Source organism: Littorina saxatilis, unplaced genomic scaffold (genome assembly GCF_037325665.1).
Source record: "Littorina saxatilis isolate snail1 unplaced genomic scaffold, US_GU_Lsax_2.0 scaffold_359, whole genome shotgun sequence".
NCBI classification, from domain to species: domain Eukaryota; kingdom Metazoa; phylum Mollusca; class Gastropoda; order Littorinimorpha; family Littorinidae; genus Littorina; species Littorina saxatilis.
The window spans coordinates 26,853-42,640 of record NW_027128698.1 but is presented as its reverse complement, the minus strand read 5'-3'; the positions used below and the strand labels follow the sequence as shown (position 1 = coordinate 42,640).

General features: G+C 44.8%; 1 long non-coding RNA gene across 1 annotated transcript in view; it reads left to right on the top strand.

Moving 5' to 3' along the window:
• The window catches only part of LOC138957041 (uncharacterized), a 107,240-nt gene that overhangs the window by 74,034 nt on the left and 17,418 nt on the right, over nucleotides 1-15,788 (top strand). The gene's annotated exons all lie outside the window — the stretch shown is intronic.

The window sequence follows — 15,788 nt, the reverse complement described above, 5'->3', positions numbered from 1 at the left end:
AAGCCCTGTGATCCAGTTTCCCTTTTTCACAATGTAGTTGTCAGTTTGTAATTTGAATGCCACTCCCTGTGAGCTTATCTGCAATAGCACGTTATTATGTACCTCTGACTATGCATGAAACAAACGGCTGTGGTTCACAAGAACTCTCGCGATGACTTTTGACTGTTCAGAGGAACTGGCGATAGGCATAAACCGTCGTCTGCTACGAGAACCACGACCTTGCGTGACCCTGCTTCCGGGCGTTTCTTTTTTCAAACTTTCAAAACTCGAATTGTACTGATCTTGTCTTGATGAACAAATAATTCTTTTATGATTTAAGAATGTTTGTGTAACAAGCTGTCAATTTATTATTTAGATTTTAAAAGTTAGGTCTAGCGCCAAAACGCACCACGGTCCGATTGTCTCTGAGACAATCCGCAAAATTAATTCTTTGAAAATTGCTCGCGCTTTACGTAGGGCACCTAGGATGTTCCCGTTTGGTGAGCGTTCAAATGGAAGGGTGTTTGTACTGTGTGTAAAAGCCTGACAGTATCTGTGATGGTTTACGGGAGGCGCACTGTGCCTTTAACATCAAGCAAAACCTTTGTTCAGCAAGCATTGCTGTGTACACTGGTTAGATTATATTTTTTTTATCCGTTTTAACTGTTTTCAAAGACTTTTCAATTGCGGTTTACCCTTAGGTTAACCCCGTGCATCTTGATTGAAAACCGCTTAGTCACGCTGTAATTCCCGAAACTGATCGGGCGACACATGTAACGCTGCTCTCAGTGATCTCAGAAATTTTCTCTTGTTCGAACAAATTCTTGCGCAAAAATCATGATGTCAAAAATATATGAAACAGATTTCACAACAATGCTTATTAAATGGCTTTATAAAAATAAAAAAAACCCTGTTTTAATGCGAAAAATATCAAAACAGTTGGAATAAAAAAACAATTGTTAATGCTCACTTGACACCCCTAAATAGAAACGTACTTAGTCTTCCATGCAAAGAGTCTACAATAGAAATATGGTTTTCTCTTTTGCCTAGGATTTTGAGAATTCTTCTCGATTTCATGCTGAGAGATTGTCTGATGAGACCTTCTCAGTTCGAAACCTAAGTAGCAGTTTGAATGAAATGACACGGGAATGAATGCTATAATTGGGGGAAGATAGTTGTCGCAATATGTATTTTTATTTGTTGGCACAGTCTATGTGAAGGACTTTGTCTGACACTGATCAGATCATGGTTTGTCGAGGGTTGTGACTTCAGTCCTGGAGGTCCCCCTTCCTCCGCAGCCCCTTCCGCTCAGCCGGGATTTGTTCCTCTTCCTAGATCTTGTTAAAGAGGCTGTTTCAATATCAACTGTGATTGCTTCTGTGCGGATCTCGTATGGCAACTGCTGCCTTCTTTTCTACACGTCACACCAAACTAGGCAGATGCTTTTGCGGGCAGATCTTTGTGATGAGGCCGTTTATTGCAAAATCAATTACCGTATATGACTGCAAAGGCCATGCATTCCCCTACCTTATTCAGAAAACAGATTAATTTTACATTAGGTAGTGTCTATACAGTGGAACCTTCAACGCAGACACCCCCTGAAATCTAATTCGCAAAAGCAAGGTTACCGCGTTAAAATTGAAAAAAAATCAGAACTGCTAAAAACGAAACATGTTCTACATGTCAGTAGAAAAAACATTCTTATCTGCATCAAAAACAGTCAGTTTTGGTCACATATCTTGTCCAACAAGGACATTATGGCATGCTGAATAGTGTCGGTGTCATTCCGTAACAGGCGGTTTTTGAGGCCGTTTTAGTGGGTAACAAGTCACGTAAGGCGAAAATACAACATTTAGTCAAGCTGTCAAACTCACAGAATGAAACTGAACGCACTGCAATTTTTAAGCAAGACCGTATACTCGTAGCATCGTCAGTCCACCGCTTGTGGCAAAGGCAGTGAAATTGACAAGAAGAGCGGGGTAGTAGTTGCGCTGTGAAGGATAGCACGCTTTTCTGTACCTCTCTTCGTTTTAACTTTCTGAGCGTGTTTTTAATCCAAACATATATCTACACACACACACACACACACACACACACACACACACACACACACACACACACACACACACACACACACACACACACACACACACACATACACCACACCCTCGTCTCGATTCCCCCCCTACGTTAAAACATTTAGTCAAAACTTGACTAAATGTAAACAAGTCGCGTAAGGCGAAAATACAACATTTAGTCAAGTAGCTGTCGAACTCACAGAATGAAACTGAACGCAATGCAACGCAGCAATACTCGTAGCATCGTCAGTCCACCGCTCATGGCAAAGGCAGTGAAATTGACAAGAAGAGCGGGGTAGTAGTTGCGCTGAGAAGGATAGCACGCTTTTCTGTACCTCTCTTTGTTTTAACTTTCTGAGCGTGTTTTTAATCCAAACATATCATATCTATATGTTTTTGGAATCAGGAACCGACAAGGAATAAGATGAAAGTGTTTTTAAATTGATTTCGAAAATTTAATTTTGATCATAATTTTTATATTTTTAATTTTCAGAGCTTGTTTTTAATCCAAATACAACATATTTATATGTTTTTGGAATCAGAAAATGATGGAGAATAAGATGAACGTAAATTTGGATCGTTTTATAAAAAGAAATTCAGATTTTTAATGACCAAAGTCATTAACTAATTTTTAAGCCACCAAGCTGAAATGCAATACCGAAGTCCGGGCTTCGTCGAACAATACTTGACCAAAATTTCAACCAATTTGGTTGAAAAATGAGGGCGTGACAGTGCCGCCTCAACTTTCACGAAAAGCCGGATATGACGTCATCAAAGACATTTATAAAAAAAATGAAAAAAACGTATGGGGATATCATACCCAGGAACTTTCATGTCAAATTTCATAAAGATCGGTCCAGTAGTTTGGTCTGAATCGCTCTACACGCACGCACACACACACACACACACACACACACACACACACACACACACACACACACACACACACACACACACACACACATACACCACGACCCTCGTCTCGATTCCCCCCTCGATGTTAAAACATTTAGTCATAACTTGACTAAATGTAAACAAGTCGCGTAAGGCGAAAATACAATATTTAGTCAAGTAGCTGTCGAACTCACAGAATGAAACTGAACGCAATGCCATTTTTCAGCAAGACCGTATACTCGTAGCATCGTCAGTCCACCGCTCATGGCAAAGGCAGTGAAATTGACAAGAAGAGCGGGGTAGTAGTTGCGCTAAGAAGGATAGCACGCTTTTCTGTACCTCTCTTTGTTTTAACTTTCTGAGCGTGTTTTTAATCCAAACATATCATATCTATATGTTTTTGGAATCAGGAACCGACAAGGAATAAGATGAAAGTGTTTTTAAATTGATTTCGACAATTTAATTTTGATAATAATTTTTATATATTTAATTTTCAGAGCTTGTTTTTAATCCGATTATAACATATTTATATGTTTTTGGAATCAGCAAATGATGGAAAATAAGATAAACGTAAATTTGGATCGTTTTATAAATTTTTATTTTTTTTTTACATTTTTCCGATTTTTAATGACCAAAGTCATTAATTAATTTTTAAGCCACCAAGCTGAAATGCAATACCGAAGTCCGGGCTTCGTCGAAGATTACTTGACCAAAATTTCAACCAATTTGGTTGAAAAATGAGGGCGTGACAGTGCCGCCTCAACTTTCACGAAAAGCCGGATATGACGTCATCAAAGACATTTATCAAAAAAATGAAAAAACCGTTCGGGGATTTCATACCCAGGAACTCTCATGTCAAATTTCATAAAGATCGGTCCAGTAGTTTTGTCTGAATCGCTCTACACACACACACACACACACACAGACAGACAGACACACACACACACACACACACACACACACACACACACGCACATACACCACGACCCTCGTTTCGATTCCCCCTCGATGTTAAAATATTTAGTCAAAACTTGACTAAATATAAAAACAGTACATTTCAGTATAACTCTTCAACGCATTGCCTTTAAACTTTTGGTGATTTCCTGTACATATTTTATCAGACATGGGTGGTATGAGGATTTTGACGCATAAGTAATATTTAAGAAGTTGACTCATTCAGACCGCTGACCCCAACTGTCAGCCTACGCCTAGCAATGCTCACTGATTACACGCTTAACTGATCATGGCTCTTGAAAGACGGAAGCAGTGGCGCGGCGGAAAGACATCGGCCTCCTAAGTCGGGAGGTCGTGAATTCGAATCCCGGTCGCTGCCGCCTGGTGGGTTAAGAGTGGAGATTTTTCCGATCTCCCAGGTCAACTTATGTGCAGACCTGCTAGTGACTTAACCCCCTTCGTGTGTACACGCAAGCACAAGACCAAGTGCGCACGGAAAAATCCTGTAATCCATGTCAGAGTTCGATGGTTTATAGAAACACGAAAATACCCAGCACGCTTCACCCGAAATCGGCGTATGGCTGCCTGAATGGCGGGGCAAAACGGTCATACACGTAACAAGTCGCGTAAGGCGAAAATACAATATTTAGTCAAGTAGCTGTCGAACTCACAGAATAAAACTGAACGCAATGCCATTTTTCAGCAAGACAGTATACTCGTAGCATCGTCAGTCCACCGCTCATGGCAAAGGCAGTGAAATTGACAAGAAGAGCGGGGTAGTAGTTGCGCTAAGAAGGATAGCACGCTTTTCTGTACCTCTCTTTGTTTTAACTTTCTGAGCGTGTTTTTAATCCAAACATATCATATCTATATGTTTTTGGAATCAGGAACCGACAAGGAATAAGATGAAAGTGTTTTTAAATTGATTTGGACAATTTAATTTTGATAATAATTTTTATATATTTAATTTTCAGAGCTTGTTTTTAATCCGAATATAACATATTTATATGTTTTTGGAATCAGCAAATGATGGAGAAAAAGATAAACGTAAATTTGGATCGTTTTATAAATTTTTATTTTTTTTTACAATTTTCAGATTTTTAATGACCAAAGTCATTAATTAATTTTTAAGCCACCAAGCTGAAATGCAATACCGAAGTCCGGGCTTCGTCGAAGATTACTTGACCAAAATTTCAACCAATTTGGTTGAAAAATGAGGGCGTGACAGTGCCGCCTCAACTTTCACGAAAAGCCGGATATGACGTCATCAAAGACATTTATCAAAAAAATGAAAAAACCGTTCGGGGATTTCATACCCAGGAACTCTCATGTCAAATTTCATAAAGATCGGTCCAGTAGTTTAGTCTGAATCGCTCTACACACACACACACAGACAGACAGACACACACACACACACACACACACACACACACACACGCACATACACCACGACCCTCGTTTCGATTCCCCCTCGATGTTAAAATATTTAGTCAAAACTTGACTAAATATAAAAATCCACTCGTGGGGAGTCTAAGCCCATGAACGAAAAAAAAGAAGAAGGAGCAGTTTCAAAGAATGTTTGTGCGCGTTTAAACCAGTGAGCTATAAACAGCCATAGTTGAAAATAAATCATATTTGAGTGAAATTTGAAGCTTTCATTTTTCTTAGTTAATGCCTGCTAAATTTAAAAACAAAGTTATCTTCAGTCAGACAGGGTACTTATTTATTTTAAAACCTTTTTCTGGCATGTCGCATAACAGCAGCACTAATATCTCACATGACTTAAGATTTCGTGTGTTGTTTACATGTGTTAGCACAAATCCCTGACAGTTTGACGGCAATGCGTTAAGGAGTTACTGAAATGTACCGTTGTTTGTTTCATTATCCACTACAAAGGCTTCAAAAACTGCCTTTTATGCCTTCTGAGAGGATTGACACCTACTCCGCTCAGCATGCCATAATGAGTCAGTCTGTCACGTTTCAATATATCACTTAAGGTGATTATGAACCGGTTAATTACTACTAATTAACTAACCACACCACGATCCACTCTCGCAGTCATACAATTAAATAGAGTCAACAAAAGTATAAGTTTCAGACGCCTGTTTATGTATAAACTCTCCACCTCCCTCGAGCCTTCACTCAAAATATGTTCCTTTTACGTTCTCAACACGTAAAAAACCAGTGTTCACTGACAAAATGCCAGTAGTATATAGAAAATTATAGTAACACGCTGAACCCGTGTAAATATAGTTAAATGAGAATGTTCTGTTCAAAAAGCTCTAGTTCATGCAGGTGTCACCACCCCACGTTGTCACTACTCCAATGAAATCACAGATACGAAAAGACAACGGTGGTCAACGGGGTGCGTAAGACATGGTGCACTTAGCTTTCTTTCTGTATGCTGGTTAGCCGGTATGCTGGTTAGCCGGGTTGCTGGTTAGCCGGTTTGCTGGTTAGCCGGTTCGCTGGTTAGCCGGTCCGCTGGTTAGCCGGTTCGCTGGTTAGCCGGTCTGCTGGTTAGCCGGTTAGCGTAGCTTCCTCAGGTCCCAGCTCCAACGTCTGCAGCTAGCAGTGTCCCGCCAAAGGCAGCCGTGCAGCAGGTACAGGAAAACGTAACGAAACGAACGAAGGCTGCAAACAGAAAGCATCGGTGCACTAAACATGTCAGCTACCCCTCACCCACCACCTTAAAACATGTCATCTTTAAATATCTCATCGAGCACGTGGGCCTGCACAAAACGGACTTTTTACAACAACAAAACAGTCATTTTCCGTCCTTCTCTCCCTATCTGCAAAAACCATATACAGATTAGTATTTTAGCGTCACAGAGAGTAAATTATGCGCTAACCTGGAAAGAACAACAGAGAGTATTTCATTCCACAACACAGACTCATCAACAGCGTTAAATAATGATTTATTACCTCAAAAGCCTATGATTGTACTCTCAATGGAAGCAAAGTCCGCCTCCTCCCTGGAACAGCCTCTGTTCGTCAACAGTGACCAAAAACGTCCAGAACCCCTTGTCGAATCCTTATGCGAAAGCCATCGCCGACGAAGGAAAGTTGACGACTTGTCCTCAGCAAAATACGTGGCAGAGAAAAGGAATAACTTGTGGAAGTTCCCCTAGAGTGCCGAATATAATACTCGGTGAAAAACCATCATACTCTAGAAACTGTGTATTAGATCCTTCCCCTTCTGCCGCTGGGTGTCAAGTGTCCCGTGCTTGTGTCTCTCTCAGACAACCTAGCCAATAACACGTGACTGACCTTGTCACAAAACCAGTCCAGCTATACACAATTCTGCCTCCCCAAGCAGAAAAAAGACACGAGAAACTCGATCCCTGAAAATCCCGTGCGCGCTGTCAGCGAAAAACCGTCAGCCCTGTGACAGCAAAAACCCCCACTGTGAAACTCGTGCGCAGCAAACCCTCCGTGTTCATTGAGCACTGTCAGCAAACTCTGCTGTAGCCCAATATCACGTACAGGCGCTTTCTATCATAATCGACCAAGAACAGGCACTCCACTGAGTGACACTTTCTTGGTCTCTGTCACCCGATCGTGACACACCTCCCCTCTTCAAGACGAAACCTCGGTTTCGCTCACAGTCATGTTCTCCTCTCCAGCCCGAGAGAGAAAGTCAGCTCCAACATTGTTGGCGCCCGGAATGACGCGTACCGTGAATTGGTACGGTTGGAGAATCAACGCCCAGCGCATAAGTCTGGCGTTTGCCAACCTTGCAACCTGAAGATATTGCAGAGGTTGATAGTCTGTTTCCAGACAGAAAGGTCGTCCTCAAGAACGAGCAACCCCTCGTTTCACCCCTGATGACTGCCACCTTCTCTGTCTTCTTGTCTTTGTTCTTCTGGTCTTTGTTCTTCTCCCCGTAGGCTGTCCTCTCTATGTAGGCGCGCAGCAGGTTGGCGTGGTACAGGCGTGCTTTCCCGTGCATCATGATCCTGTAGTCGTTCTGGCCCACCCTCGCTGTCACCTCAAAAGGTCCTTGCCACTGCAGTTGTAGCTTGTTGTGTTTGACAGGTAGAAGTAGCAACACCCGTTCTCCAATCTTGAAGCTGCGCGGCCGTGCCTTGCGGTCGAATCCTCGCGCGTAACGCTGTGCTGCTCTCCCCAGGTTCTCTTGAGCCAGTTTGCAGGTCTCTTCAATCCTGTTCCTGAGTTCTACTATGTAGGTCGCTGTCGTCTGCACCTCCTCGTCAGCTTCTTCGTCCGTCCAAGCCTGACGCAGGATAGCCATGGGACCGCGTACCTGTCTGCCGTACAACAACTCAAATGGGGAAAAGCCCAAGCTCTCCTGAGGAACCTCGCGGTATGCAAAAAGCAATGCTGGGATGTACCTGTCCCACGTGCGTGGTTTCTCCTGAGCTAGTTTCCTCAGCATGGTCTTCAAGGTGCCATTGAACCTTTCCACCAGTCCGTTGCACTGAGCATGGTAAGGAGTGGTGAAATGCTGCTCCAGTGATAGCAGTCGTGCTGCCTCCGCCATCACTCCTCCCGTGAACTGCGTGCCTCTGTCGGTGAGTACCTCTGATGGAATTCCCAGCCGGGACCACATAGTAACCAGAGCCTCAGCTACTCGCGTGGCTTCAATCGATTTCAGAGGGATCGCCTCTGGGTATCGAGTAGCGTAGTCCACCATGGTCAAAATGTATCTGTTTCCGTCCTCAGACGCAGGCAAGATGGGCCCGATGATGTCCACTGCCACCCGACGAAAGGGTTCGTCGATGAGCGGCATCTTCTCTAAGGGGACCTTCCTCACCCTTCCTTTGGCAACCACCTTCTGGCACTTATCGCAGGACGCACAGAAACGTCGGACATCCGTGCAGATGCCTGGCCAGTAAAAGTGGCGCCAGACACGATCCGTGGTCTTCTTGGTGCCAAGATGACCTCCCAGAATCGAGTCGTGTGCCGTTGCCATGACACCCTCGCGAAACTCGCGAGGCACGACAACCTGTTTGAATGTACCTTCTTGGTTGCTGAACTCACGGTAGAGCAACTTCTTGTCCCTGAGGAACCTTGACCTCCCATGCTTCCCGCTCAGCTTCACCTTCCCCGACTTCGCGTGCTCCCGAGGAGTCGCTAATGTCGGATCAGATGCCTGAGCCTTCGCGAGAAGCGCGGGGGTCACGTTCCCCAGGGCAGCTCGTGCAGCAGGTAGGGGTTTGAGAGGTTTGTCCTCTCGCTCCGCCTGTGCCCGCGTGAGCACTGAAATGACGTCGGGAGACCGATAAACGGGAACCTCCCTGGTGACGCCGTCCACAAACTGAACCCGGTTTCCGATGAGCAGGTCGCATGGAGGATCGTCCATGACGACGGCCACAATGGTCCCCGTGAACAACGGTGTTACGACCTTGATCACTGCCGTGTTCAAGTCGTAAGCGTGAGATGCCTCGGCCATTCTCACTCTGATGCTGTCTCCTGTGTAGGCCATAGCTGGAACTAGACTCGCCCGAACCACTATCATGTCTGCCCCTGTGTCCCGCAGACCTTCGCCCTTCACTCCGTTAACGTAGACGTTGCAGTGGGGCTGGAAATGTTTCCTGGAGCACGGAACGCAGAGTTGTGGAATTGTGCATGAGCTCGTGACGTCCCTTAACTCCTCACTGCCAACAAAGTGTACGCCCTTCTGGTCAGCCTGTCTCCTGTGGCAGTCCTTCTTCACGTGGCCCCGCTTGTTGCAGTAATAACACTGGATGTCAGTTCTGGAACTTGATCCTTTGTGTCCCTGATCGTCCTTCCCGTCCTTGGGTCTTGAAGAACCTGAATTTCCCGATTTTCCCGGCCGTGAGCCTGAAGATTTGCCGGAGATCGCCTGGGCGTCCTCGTGTACTCTGATCCAGTCGGCTGCCTCCTGAGTAGTCTTTGGCTGGTGCTCCTGCACGAAGGTCACCACCTCAGGTCGCAGGCTGGACATCAGTTGTTCCATGACAATGAGGTCGGCAAGGTCGTCGACGGTCCAGTTCTTCTCGGCCATCTCCACCCAGCGCCGCAGGTAGAGATTAAGGCGTGCCACAAACTGATGACTCAGCTCGCCGCTCAGTCTCTTGCTGTTACGCAGACGTCGTCGGTAGGCTTCAGCAGTCAGGTTGAAGCGCTGGAGTAACGCCTTCTTAAGTGCCTGATAGTCTCTCGCCTCGTCGTCATCCAAAGCGTTGTAGAGCTGCAAAGCACGTCCTTTCAGGCAGGTGCTAAGGCGGCTAGCCCACGTGGCCTCTTCCCACTTCTGGTCAGATGCAATGCGCTCAAACCGGCGTAAAAAGTCGTCGAGCTCGTCCTTGTCATCGTCGAACGTCGGCAGTCTCGTACGGTCGGCAACAAACGTCGGCGCGCTAGCCTGAGTAAGCGTACCCTTCTCGGCCTGTAGCCTAGCTAGTTCTAGCTGGAGATCGCGATCCGCCTGTTTGTCCTGTCTGTCACGTTCGGCCTGTCGTTCGGCCTGTCGTTCCCTTTCTTGTCTGTCAAGTTCGTCTTTCTCTTTCTTGTCCTGTCGGTCACGTTCGGCCTGTCGTTCGGCCTGTCGTTCCTGTCTCTCAAGCTCGTCTTTCTTATCCTGTCGGTCACGTTCGGCCTGTCGTTCGGCCTGTCGTTCCCTTTCTTGTCTGTCTCGTTCATCTTTCTCTTTCCGTTCTTGTCTGTCACGTTCGTCTTGTCGTTCCTGTCTCTCACGTTCGGCCTGTCGTTCTTGTCTGTCAAGCTCTTCTTTTCTCGTCTGTCGCTCTATGTCTTCCTTACGTTCTAACTCCTTGCGCTTAAGCAAACTACGCGCTCTAACGCGTGCGTCTCGCTCTGTCTGTTCCTCGCTACCAGGAGTCTCAAAAGTTATTCTCCTCGTAGGAGATCCCCCTGTAGCCATGGTTAGTTTTAGCAAAGCTTTATTACCAAAGTAAGTCTAACGCAGCTATAGCTAGAACACGCGGTGATGAAAGCGATGGATACAAAAATCCAGCAACCGGAAAATGCAGAAGAAAAATCCAAACGGTGTAGAACAAATCGCGTAGCCTACTTTATGGCTGCTTTTTGCGGTGAAACAAAGTGTTTCCCACAGCCGTGGCCTACTTTATCGGCTGCTTTTTGCGGTGAAACAGAGTGTCTCCCACAGCCTTGGTTAGGACAGAAGTCCTCGGACCCTTCCCCCCCAAAATTCCAACAAAGTCAAAATATGGAGAAAAATCCAAGTAAAACAAGACGGTAGAAATGTAACCTTTTACAGAATGAGAAACAACAACGTAGAGAAAACTGAGTAAAACGAATAATGAATCCGCTAACCCCGCTCAGCTCTCTGCAACGGAAAACTATGAACGTACAACAACAAAGATTCACAAACAAAGGAAAGGGAGGTAATCACAGTTAGCGCATACAATAACTCACAAATTACAATTTACATTTCCTGCAAGATGTGAATCGCTTAAGGTGTGGTATATGATCAAAACTATACAAAAAAGGGTAGCACCAAGCAGAAAATAAGTCGAGCACTGACGAGATTATCTGCTCTTAGTTATCCTTAATTGGTGGGTCTTTATCAGTTGGAAATTAACTGAGTAAATCCCGGCTTGGCCCCCATGTGTCACGTTTCAATATATCACTTAAGGTGATTATGAACCGGTTAATTACTACTAATTAACTAACCACACCACGATCCACTCTCGCAGTCATACAATTAAATAGAGTCAACAAAAGTATAAGTTTCAGACGCCTGTTTATGTATAAACTCTCCACCTCCCTCGAGCCTTCACTCAAAATATGTTCCTTTTACGTTCTCAACACGTAAAAAAACCAGTGTTCACTGACAAAATGCCAGTAGTATATAGAAAATTATAGTAACACGCTGAACCCGTGTAAATACAGTCAAATGAGAATGTTCTGTTCAAAAGCTCTAGTTCATGCAGGTGTCACCACCCCACGTTGTCACTACTCCAATGAAATCACAGATACGAAAAGACAACGGTGGTCAACGGGGTGCGTAAGACATGGTGCACTTAGCTTTCTTTCTGTATGCTGGTTAGCCGGTATGCTGGTTAGCCGGGTTGCTGGTTAGCCGGTTTGCTGGTTAGCCGGTTCGCTGGTTAGCCGGTCCGCTGGTTAGCCGGTTCGCTGGTTAGCCGGTCTGCTGGTTAGCCGGTTAGCGTAGCTTCCTCAGGTCCCAGCTCCCACGTCTGCAGCTAGCAGTGTCCCGCCAAAGGCAGCCGTGCAGCAGGTACAGGAAAACGTAACGAAACGAACGAAGGCTGCAAACAGAAAGCATCGGTGCACTAAACATGTCAGCTACCCCTCACCCACCACCTTAAAACATGTCATCTTTAAATACCTCATCGAGCACGTGGGCCTGCACAAAACGGACTTTTTACAACAACAAAACAGTCATTTTCCGTCCTTCTCTCCCTATCTGCAAAAACCATATACAGATTAGTATTTTAGCGTCACAGAGAGTAAATTATGCGCTAACCTGGAAAGAACAACAGAGAGTATTTCATTCCACAACACAGACTCATCAACAGCGTTAAATAATGATTTATTACCTCAAAAGCCTATGATTGTACTCTCAATGGAAGCAAAGTCCGCCTCCTCCCTGGAACAGCCTCTGTTCGTCAACAGTGACCAAAAACGTCCAGAACCCCTTGTCGAATCCTTATGCGAAAGCCATCGCCGACGAAGGAAAGTTGACGACTTGTCCTCAGCAAAATACGTGGCAGAGAAAAGGAATAACTTGTGGAAGTTCCCCTAGAGTGCCGAATATAATACTCGGTGAAAAACCATCATACTCTAGAAACTGTGTATTAGATCCTTCCCCTTCTGCCGCTGGGTGTCAAGTGTCCCGTGCTTGTGTCTCTCTCAGACAACCTAGCCAATAACACGTGACTGACCTTGTCACAAAACCAGTCCAGCTATACACAATTCTGCCTCCCCAAGCAGAAAAAGGACACGAGAAACTCAATCCCTGAAAATCCCGTGTGCGCTGTCAGCGAAAAACCGTCAGCCCTGTGACAGCAAAAAACCCCACTGTGAAACTCGTGCGCAGCAAACCCTCCGTGTTCATTGAGCACTGTCAGCAAACTCTGCTGTAGCCCAATATCACGTACAGGCGCTTTCTATCATAATCGACCAAGAACAGGCACTCCACTGAGTGACACTTTCTTGGTCTCTGTCACCCGATCGTGACACAGTCAAACTTACATAATTATGACGAGCTTACCTGAGTAAGTGAAGTCTAATTGTGGTTTTATCGACCACAATGTAGAGAGGAAAGGGATTACGTGAGATAGAACGCGGGAATACGTCACTGTTTAACGACGTGTAAATGGTTTTCTCTATTTGGTGTTTAACGTCGTTTTCAACCACGAAGGTTATATCGCGACGGGGAAAGGGGGGAGAGGGGATAGAGCCACTTGTCAATTGTTTCTTGTTCACAAAAGCACTACTCAAAAATTTGCTCCAGGGGCTTGCAACGTAGTACAATATATTACCTTACTAGGAGAATGCAAGTTTCCAGTACAAAGGATTTAACATTTCTTACATACAATGTACTGCTTGACTAAAATCTTTACAAACATTGACTATATTCTATACAATAAACACTTAACAAGGGTAAAAAGAGAAACAAAATCTGCTAGTCGCCTCTTACGACATGCTGGGGAGCATCGGGCAAATTCTTTCTCGTCCCAACCAATATGGGACTCCCCCTAACCCGCGGAGGGGGGGGGGGGGGGGGTGTAAATGGTGCAGAGAAAAGAGAAAGAGAGAGGAAAGGGATAGGGAGGGAAAACGGTTATCAGTATAACTCTGAAGACAACTTAGGGCGAGGCACGTAATCCCTTTCCTCTCTACATTGTGGTCGATAAAACCACAATTAGACTTCACTTACTCAGGTAAGCTCGTCATAATTATGTAATTTTATCTCCCACAATTCCGAGAGGAATGGGTCACGTGAGACTTTAAAGTCTGCAACATTTACACCCTAGCACTGTCGATGAATTGAAATACAAATAAACCTACCCCAATTCTTCATGACAGAACAGCCTGTCCAAAACTCCTCCCACTGTCCACTGGTTTCTTGTAAAAAGTTGTGAAGGTGTTAGCCCGACGCCAACCAACAGTCTTCAGAATGGTTGCCAGAGGAATTTTACTTGCAGCTTTACTAGATGCAGCGGAACGAGTTGAATGCGGCGTAAATATTGTCATGTCAATACCCGCTTTTTGTAATCCAATCTTTGTCCATCGACGGATAGTATCTCTCGACACCGCTTTGTGAGGGGCTGTCCAACTGATAAAGAGTCTCGTTTCCGTTCCTCTAAATGCACGAGTTCTTTTGACATATTGTTTCAAATAATGTACAACACAAATTGCCAAATCAGACGGAAAAGCACAAAATACTACTTCATTCTGATGTTTGTTTGGGCCAGAAGTTTTGAGCAAATCCCCAAACCTACATCGTACATCTTCCTTTGTCCAACTCATGTTACGCAAGTCCATCAACCAAATCGCCTGTCCCCTTTGACTAGAGACCAACAAGCACAACAGCACAGTTTTAAGCGTCAATTGCGCACTGGGTTTAAAAATTTTGCCGGTGACCATTCTTTAAAAAAAATTTAGCACTAGATTAGCGTCCCAGGTCACACAAGTACGGGGCAAAGCTGGCCGTCTGTTGAAAGCTCCTTTCAAAAACTTCTTCACAAGTGGATGACAACCCACTGAACAATTATCCTGAAGAGACAACGCGGAAACAGCGCTTCGTGCCATGTTCAAACTGCTGTATCCTTTGCCTTCTTGGAACAGTTTCGTTAAAAACCTTATCAACTCATGTGGAGAGGCACAAAAGGGATCTCTATCCCGTTCAAGGCAATGCTGAAGCCAGCGTTTGAAATATGACTCGTAGTTACGCTTCGTACCCTCTCTCCAGGCTGACATGATAATGTCTGTTGCTTCATCCTGAATTCCCTGTTTCTGGAGGGCTGTCCGGACAAGGAACATGCTACTAGTTTCATCTTCTTCAGTAGTGGATGGTGCTCCCCTGTCAGTGGATGACTGAGTAAGTTTTCTTTTCGGGGCAACATGACCGGCAGTTCTACTAGTAGACGCAACAGTTTCGTGAACCACACTTGCGTTGTCCATAATGGCACCACCAGCACACACTCCGCCTCTAAGACTTCTATCCTTTGGAGCACTCTTGGAATGAGACTGAAAGGCGGAAAACAAAACGCCTTGAACAATGACCAGTCTAAGGAAAATGCATCAATGGCAAATGCATCTGGGTCAGGTTTCCATGAAACATACTTTCTTAACTGTGCGTTAACACGAGAAGCAAATAAGTCTACATCACAGAGACCAAACCGATTGATGACTTCTGCAAACACTTGTGTGTCCAAATGCCATTCAATGTTGTGTCTATCTACACGGGATTCTGCATCTGCCTCTATATTTAGGCAACCCGGTAAGTGTGTTGCTGTTACACAATTACTATGTGATAAGCACCACAACCAAATGTCTCTGGCAATGTCGTTGCACAAAACTTTTGTGCTGCCCATGTTATTAATACAAGCAACAGTGGTGCTATTGTCTGTAAGTAACTGAATGTAAGAGTGACATAATCCCCTGTAAAGGGATTTCAAGGCAAAATAAGCTGCTTTAAGTTCCAAACAATTAATATGTTCAAAAGCTTCTTCCTTGGTCCACATTCCACCTGTGGTGCTACCCTGACACTCCGCCCTCCACCCTATTTTCGAAGCATCTGATTTTACTATTACAGTAGGTATGCCTCTGCTAACAGGGGAAGGATATTGCTTTACATTATCAATCCACCAGAGAAGGTCTGAACGAACTTGTTCTGAAACCACAAGTTCTGCATCAAAGTCACCTTTCCTAACAGCAAGG